This window comes from Xyrauchen texanus, chromosome 8 (genome assembly GCF_025860055.1).
Source record: "Xyrauchen texanus isolate HMW12.3.18 chromosome 8, RBS_HiC_50CHRs, whole genome shotgun sequence".
Taxonomy (NCBI): Eukaryota; Metazoa; Chordata; class Actinopteri; order Cypriniformes; family Catostomidae; genus Xyrauchen; species Xyrauchen texanus.
Genome location: NC_068283.1, coordinates 30,431,273 through 30,439,651, shown reverse-complemented (window position 1 = coordinate 30,439,651; position 8,379 = coordinate 30,431,273).

Below are 8,379 nucleotides of genomic sequence, written 5' to 3'. Positions count from 1 at the left end.
AATTATCTAATCAACCAATCACATGGCAGTTGCTTAAATGCATTTAGGGGTGTGGTCCTGGTCAAGACAATCTCCTGAACTCCAAACTGAATTTCAGAATGGGAAAGAAAGGTGATTTAAGCAATTTTGAGCGTGGCATGGTTGTTGGTGCCAGACGGGCCGGTCTGAGTATTTCACAATCTGCTCAGTTACTGGGATTTTCATGCACAACCATTTCTAGGGTTTACAAAGAATGGTGTGAAAAGGGAAAAACATCCAGTATGCGGCAGTCCTGTGGGCGAAAATGCCTTGTTGATGCTTGAGGTCAGAGGAGAATGGGCCGACTGATTCAAGCTGATAGAAGAGCAACTTTGACTGAAATAACCACTCGTTACAACCGAGGTATGCAGCAAAGCATTTGTGAAGCCACAACACGCACAACCTTGAGGTGGATGGGCTACAACAGCAGAAGAACCCACCGGGTACCACTCATTTCCACTACAAATAGGAAAAAGAGGCTACAATTTGCAAGAGCTCACCAAAATTGGACAGTTGAAGACTGGAAAAATGTTGCCTGGTCTGATGAGTCTCGATTTCTGTTGAGACATTCAGATGGTAGAGTCAGAATTTGGCGTAAACAGAATGAGAACATGTACCCATCCTCTGATGGCTACTTCCAGCAGGATAATGCACCATGTCACAAAGCTTGAATCATTTCAAATTGGTTTCTTGAACATGACAATGAGTTCACTGTACTAAAATGGCCCCCACAGTCACCAGATCTCAACCCAATAGAGCATCTTTGGGATGTGGTGGAACGGGAGCTTCGTGCCCTGGATGTGCATCCCACAAATCTCCATCAACTGCAAGATGCTATCCTATCAATATGGGCCAACATTTCTAAAGAATGCTTTCAGCACCTTGTTGAATCAGTGCCACGTAGAATTAAGGCAGTTCTGAAGGCGAAAGGGTGTCAAACACAGTATTAGTATGGTGTTCCTAATAATCCTTTAGGTGAGTGTATATGACAGTCAACGGTTTGTTTTAAGCAAATTAATTAATAATATGTTGGAAACCATGCATTAATGTTTTTCCCAATTGATTTTACAAATTTCTCCAAACTCAGGTAACTGCTCTCAAAACAGTTAACACGTCAAACTAAACACACTCTTATGTTTGCAAAGCAGTTCAATATTCACTAGAATAGCATCACTATTCTAGTAATGCATTTATTAAAAATAAATGCTAACATTAAAACTACAAGTGTGATCTCTGTTGATTTGATAACAAATTCAGCTGTAGATACACAAAAAACTGAAAGAAGTTTTTCGTGAAGTTTTTTAATTAGTTTTATGTACTGAAATCATTGAATCAATTAACATTATTTATCTTGTCTCTCAATTACATTTGGCCAGAGAATTCCTCAGTTGGATTCAGTGAAGGAGAATATGGTGGAAGGAACACCATCCTGAAATGTGGGTGACGCTCAAACCACTCTCGCACCAGTGCTGAATGGTTGAATTGGACATTGTCCCAAACAACTACAAAATTCCACTCCATTTGGGTTTGGAGAAATGTGTCAAATCGACTGGGAAAAACTGTAATAAATAAATTCTGTCAGTTATAACTGATGCAGGTTGATTCACTAATGTTTATTTACCGGTACAACAGAAAAAGGGCCTTTGCCGTCATTCATTGCATAATTGTTTAAGTTTGGTTTCTTCAGAATTTTTTGTTTCCCACATGAATGCGTTACATGTCGTTGTAACAAATGCCCAATTTGGAAGTACGAGCTTAATAGGTGCACTTTAAGACAACATCCAATTTTGAGATGGAAGCGTGTGACATCACACAAACATGTCGGCACTAAGGGAGATATCCAAATAAGTGTTAAACATTCACTTTTATTAGGCAATATTGATAAATAGTCAAAGTTCCTACATTACATAATATTAAAGCTTGTTGAACAAATGCCTACAGAAACAGGTGTATAAAACATGTAATATTAAACTCTCTTTTGATAAATGTACACCTGCAGCACAAATGATAGCAATGCAGCATTGTTTATCAATTGCAAGGAAACGTCTCTGGTTACAGTCAAACATCTGCTAAGCTAACGGGAGCGTTACAATTTTGTTTCCTAACATGTCATATTCCGAGAATCTGGCAATGGAATGCTTTTATGGTCAGAGATTGGAGATATCATGCAGGATTATCCCACATCTGAGTTGAATGGAATGCAGCTTGACTCCACATTTCCTTGCAGAAATGCAGAAAATTCTCTCACCCATTTCTAGATGGAGCCGTTCTCTCTGACATCTGCAGCTCGGGTACATAAAAGTTGGGGGACATGCCTGAACTATTTGATACAGGAAATCAGCAGCCTAATAAAGAGGATGACTGGCGCAAAATACCAGTCAATATAAAATACACAAATACCAAATTTAAATGTATTTAAATATAAATTACATTTTATTTATTTTTTTCAAAGAATTTAAAATAGAAAGTACACAATAGTATTTTGTATTTCAAAAACTTATTTTAAATAAATGTATCTAAAATACTGCCCATCCCTGCCCATTGGTATTAGCTCAATTTATTCTGAGACGGTCCGCCAGGAGGCGGAATCCAGTGCCATCACCCGGCGTCACAGAGGATCACTGGACAGCAGGCTGAGGACCAAATGGCAGCATGGACGGGAACTTGAGTTTTTTTTCTTTCTCTCTCTCTCCCTCTCTCACTCTCTGTCTCTCATATGTTTCTCTCTCCCTATCCCTCCCCTCATCCTACTCAGGTACCCAGGAGGTGGGGACGGAATGGCCAAAGGGCCCCTCCAGGAAGGGATGGGTCGGATGGTAAGTCAGACTTGAGATTTTGCTGGCCTGAATCGGCTGTGGGGGTATGTGATGAGGAGGAGGGCGTGGCCGGGCTGAGAGGTTTCCCAGGCCTGAATCGGGCCGTTGGGGTATTTGACAAGGAGGACGGTGTGGCCGTGCCGAGAGGATTCACGCCTGGCACTGAGTTTCCCAATCAGTGGGATAGAGATAAAAGGAGGATCCGGAGATGCCAGAGAGAGAGAGAGAGAGAGAGAGAGAGAGAGAGAGAGAGAGAGAGAGAGAGAGAGAGTGACGCATTCAGCAGTCTTTTGTGTGTGGGCTTTTGTTATGTTTCAGTTTCAGTCTTTTTGATTGTTAATCCGGTTCCTGCTTCCTCCTTTCCCGATGAACTAGAGGCTTGCCTGTCACAACCCCATAAACTCTACAGGTCAGATGTCTGAGGTCAAACTATCTATGGCAACACTATCAAATGGCTTCATGACATTTCCACCACCATTTATGAAACAGTTGTTCCAGGAAAACACAGAGCCCAGTTGCAGGGAAGGAAGAGAGCCTTCTATTTGTGTTGCACTCTCACCTGTATACAGTTGATCTATTTCTAGCAAAGGAAAGAACCAGACATGCATTTACGTACAATACCAGTGATGAGTGTTTTCTCTCTATGAATAGTGCAGTACAGGCAGGGAGACTTGTTGAATGTTAGGGTGTGTGCATTTCACTATTAGACCATCAGTCACGCTGAAGGAGGGAGCCGTCTCTGGGGAGGATTTCCAGAAATGACCCCAAACAGCTGTGGAAACACACTCCCATCTTACAAATATCATCTACAACCATAAAACTCTGCCCAATGGATTTCTATTGCCACAAAGAAAGACATTTGTAGAATGGACAGTAGAGAAAAGCCAATGGACCTTGAATGTAGTTGATAGGTAAATATAATATATTTAAGGTGTGTTTGAAAATATGTTTGTATAGGCCTACCCATTTGCAGTAGGAAAGAAAAAGAAAAAATGAGACCTCATTAATATCTCAACTGTTTCTCCTAGACAGCAATGAGATTAAATGTTGTGCAAAATGTTACTAAACACTCCTGTGTCTCAGGTCTTTCTCCAGAGAAGAAAATATGCAAATATTACCTTAGGGATCTTCTACTTGATCTAACCCTAAAAGCTCTTTTCATAGTTTAATAATCTTTTATGCCTCTCCAGTATAAGAAGAGACCTAAAATATCAAAATATACAATCATATTCAGAAATCTTTTTAAAAGAATATGAACTTTCTCATCAAATTCTGCCATTCTTCAATATTATCTAGGCTATGCAATCCACATTAATTTTATAGCGCTATTCTCTTACATGTCAACAATTGTCTCTTCTGTTTCTATTTTTATTTTTCCTACTGAATTTTAGGAGATATATAAGAGATGAAATAGATACTTGAATAAAACATACATGAGAACTGCATTAGATCTCCTGAGACAATAAAATCTCTGAGCAATACATTTTTCATCTGAATAATTTCCCCTGGAATTTTCAGACCACTTTTAGGGATGTCCAGTCATACAGTGGCTTGCTCTTGTCAAGGATTTGCAAGTCAAGTGGTCATTAAGGTAGAAGAAAGTTCACTACAATTAAGTATAGGTTTATTGACCTACGGTATATTTGAACATTTGGTTATTTAGGTCTGTTGATTTAGAAGGTGTGGTCTCATCAAATAGTCCATTAGCCAATCAGCACAAGAACAACCGCTCCAAACATGCAGGAACTAGACCTTGTTCAAAAGCGTGGACACAATTAAAGGTCTTTTATAAACCTTTTATTCAGTTTCATGACTGCGAATCCCTTTTGTCTTAATTTCCCTCCACTTCCACAAGGCCAAAAGCACTTGGGCTTAATCAGAAGAGGGAGAAAGCAATTCATTTAGCTTATGTCAATGTGAAAGAGGAGCCCCTGTCATAATGCCGGAGAGCTCTTGACTCTATTTCACAAATGCATTGTTGTGAGTCACACAATTTAAACAAATCAATGAAAGATGAACTGCAAATTGTATGAAAATGTGCCCTGCAAAATAAATGTATTGTCCTGCTCTAAGCCAATTATGGGGAATGGGAAAAGTGCAGGAGAGAGTGTTGGAACTGGTTTAAATGCCAAAATTATAGAGCTCTTTCTTACCCCTCATTTCTCCCCCAAGCAAATGTGCGGTGCCTCCATGCAATACACTATACGGGCAGAGCTTAGTGTTAAGGCCAGCTCAAGTTCTCAGCAGGAATCACAATAGGGGCAGGATCTTCCTGCCTTGGCCGAATAGCACAATTTAATTAAGTGTTTTAGCCCATGGGAAAAAGTGTGGATAGAGTTTTGGGATGGCATACAGGGGTGACTGGGGCTAGTTGTCACATGGGCTACTGTATACTCAGTAACTATAAGGTTTGGAGTAAACATCCAATTACACAAATGCTTTAAAAATTATAAACTTAATTTAGAATAAGTTTTGTAAATTCTAACCTTTAAACTAAAATTCCAATATCATCATCATATTACTGTAATTGTTCTTGGGCAAATTTGTTAACACACACGCAAAACCACACTGCTATTGATGAGTGTTGTCACAAATATTCTTTTTCCTGAGCAATATGTATCAATAGCTTTTTGCAGACAAGACTTTAACGTGTACAACCATTCAAAACAGTTGTTAATGCAAACAGTATACTGTAAAAGCATTTGGGAACAGATCATTCTTTTTAAGTCTGTGTTTTAGCTCTTTGTATTGTGGTATTTTACCTAAAGTTTTGCATAAATTGTAAAGCGTGTGATCTTATCAGTTCATAAGGAAACAAACTCTTTATCAAGAGAGCAAATGGACACATCACTTTTAAAAAATTCAAAACATGGAATAGTCCAACCCAGCTCCACCCCTGAGGGCTTCCCACATTATAGTTCCCATAACAGCCAGAAGCTCCTGACCTTCCTCCTCTGTACCTTTTCACTCCGGCTGCAAAAGAATCCCAATTATTCTTATGTTCCCTTTGGGGTTCCTTTGGAGGCTTGAAAAATATCCTTAAAACTTGAGTATAAGGTTGATACATTGTGACTTACCATAATCGTATGAGCACTGACTGTAAACAAACTTTTAACTTGTTAGCATGCTTCAAATGCCCTCCATGAAACCATAAGAATATAACCAAACGACGGAAAGGCTTTTGCTGATTATGGCAATTTTGTGTTGCATGCAAACACCTTTACCAGTGTTCTTACCAGCTTATCCAATGTGTACACATGTTGTGCACATGCCTCTTCGTGGTTTGACCTCAAAAAAGGAGAATAACACAATTATTTCACATGCCATGTAAATGTGGATTTCTTGCTTTGTCTGATTTTTTAAATAAGCTGATTTTTGGAAGTAATTAGCATGTCGGTGTGCATGTAAGCAGGGTCACTGTATGCCAGTTTTTTAATTTTTTTATTTATTTATTTTATTTTCTATTTATTTATTATTTGCAATGTGTGTCTGCCTAAATTTGACCCCAAATAGAAGATGTTACCAGAATGGATACCAATTACATATCGGTTTATGCCTACAGTATTTTGTGTTAAAACAGAGAGGAATGCAACAATAATATCTGCCGTTTTGGTTTTAAATAGATCAGAGAAATGTATTAATAGAATTTAGAAAGAAAATAAGCTGTGAATTATTTTTAAACATACATCATCGAAGTCTCTGGGACACCAAACATGACAGTAAAGTCAATACAGAACATGAGGGTTAAGTTCACGAAGTACTGTACTGTGGAATTCGTTTTGACTATAAATTCCACATAGTCTTCTAGGATCCAGTCCACAGTTCATATACTGCATACAGTAAATGCACATAACATTCCCAACATAGATGCATGAAATGGAATTCTGGTTCCATTTTTCCTGTTTCATTAGGCAAAAATCTGAGGCAGAATGTTATCCTGGAGAACAACAAGAGGTGGAGGGTGTAGACAGGCCACGGTGGGGCCATCCTATCTTCTGCTCCATCCTGCTCTGTGCTGTTTGGCAGCAGTCCTACAATTTCACAGCTGTCTGGATCACCAGAATTTCCACATCACTACACCAACTGAGCCAAAAGCATCCAGGCATCCACAAAGTCTGAGCCCATAAACATGCTATGTGTAATAGAAACTACAACCTTTCAAAATGTAATCTCTGCCTAAAGGTGTGTAATTTTTTGTTCATTAAAATACGTTCTCCTATCCCAGGTTAATATGCATAGACAACTATAAATCAGCCATTTGTAGGTTGATTTCCCAGACAAGCTTGACACAACATCTTTGGTTTAAAAACTGGCATTGGTTGTGGGAGGGGCTATCTGTTTGGTACCAATCATTGGTAGACATGGGAGTGTTTGGGAAGCCTGTTTGAAAGCAGTAACTATGGATAAAAGCTGATATAAAATGGAACATACACAGCCTTTTCTCTAGGCTGTGCCTTCAAGGGTTTCATGGCTGTTTATTTCTGCTGTCTTTAATTGAACCATGGCATTTCATTATGCGTAGGGGATGCACATATAACATAAGATTGCCCACTCTAATCACAACACAATACACAAAATGAGAGCTGAGAGGAAAAATAACTCTCAGAACTCATTGACTCAAGAGCTGAGGAGAAGTCTGAGAGTGCTATCCAAGAATGGGGTTGTATTGTTAGTCACAGATTACATTTTCAGAATTTCTTGCTGTTTTGTGGCATCAGGGTTGGCATAATAAGTGACAACATACTGTATGCATAATAGCTGCTTCAAAGGGTAAATGACCACAAACATTAATTCAGAGTGTGACAGGATTTGCTGTCCCATGAGAAATTCTACACAGTACTTTGGACAGGTGGCAGAGGAATTGCCTTCTGTGATTCCATTGGATGATTAAAGGCCTTTTAAAAGCTGCTATAATTTATTACTTGAGTAAAAAGAATCATGCTTACTTTTAAGTAAACTTAATGCAAAATGAAACATTTAGTTCATATGTTGTTGTTTTTTTAAATCTTTAATATTTGGTCCATTTCATCAAGAGGCCATAGTTTTTATGCTGCAAAAAGCAGTTGTTTACAGACAGGACAGTACATTCAAAACACACACTTTAACCATCTTTTAAACATGCCCCTATGCTGATAGTGAGAAAGCTTATCAAATCAGTCTTTGATTGGATCAAAGTCATTCAGAATAGTAAACCCTGTATAACCCATAAAACAGACAAGCTCGCTCAGATATTATAAACACGCACAAGGGAAACTCATGGAGCCAAAAACCTGGGGATGTAATGCAAAAGGGAGGAGCGCACAGGAAATGAACAGAGACTAACATTTGAAGATGGCAATAAGCAATATGCACATGTTGTATATTAATAAAGCCCGGACAACATAATAGAGATGCGAGATGCCACTATAAAAATACATAGATCATGTATTTCTGTCTGTCTGTCTGTCTGTCTGTCTGTCTGTCTGTCTATCTATCTATCTATCTATCTATCTATCTATCTATCTATCTATCTATCTATCTATCTATCTACAGTATATGTATATAT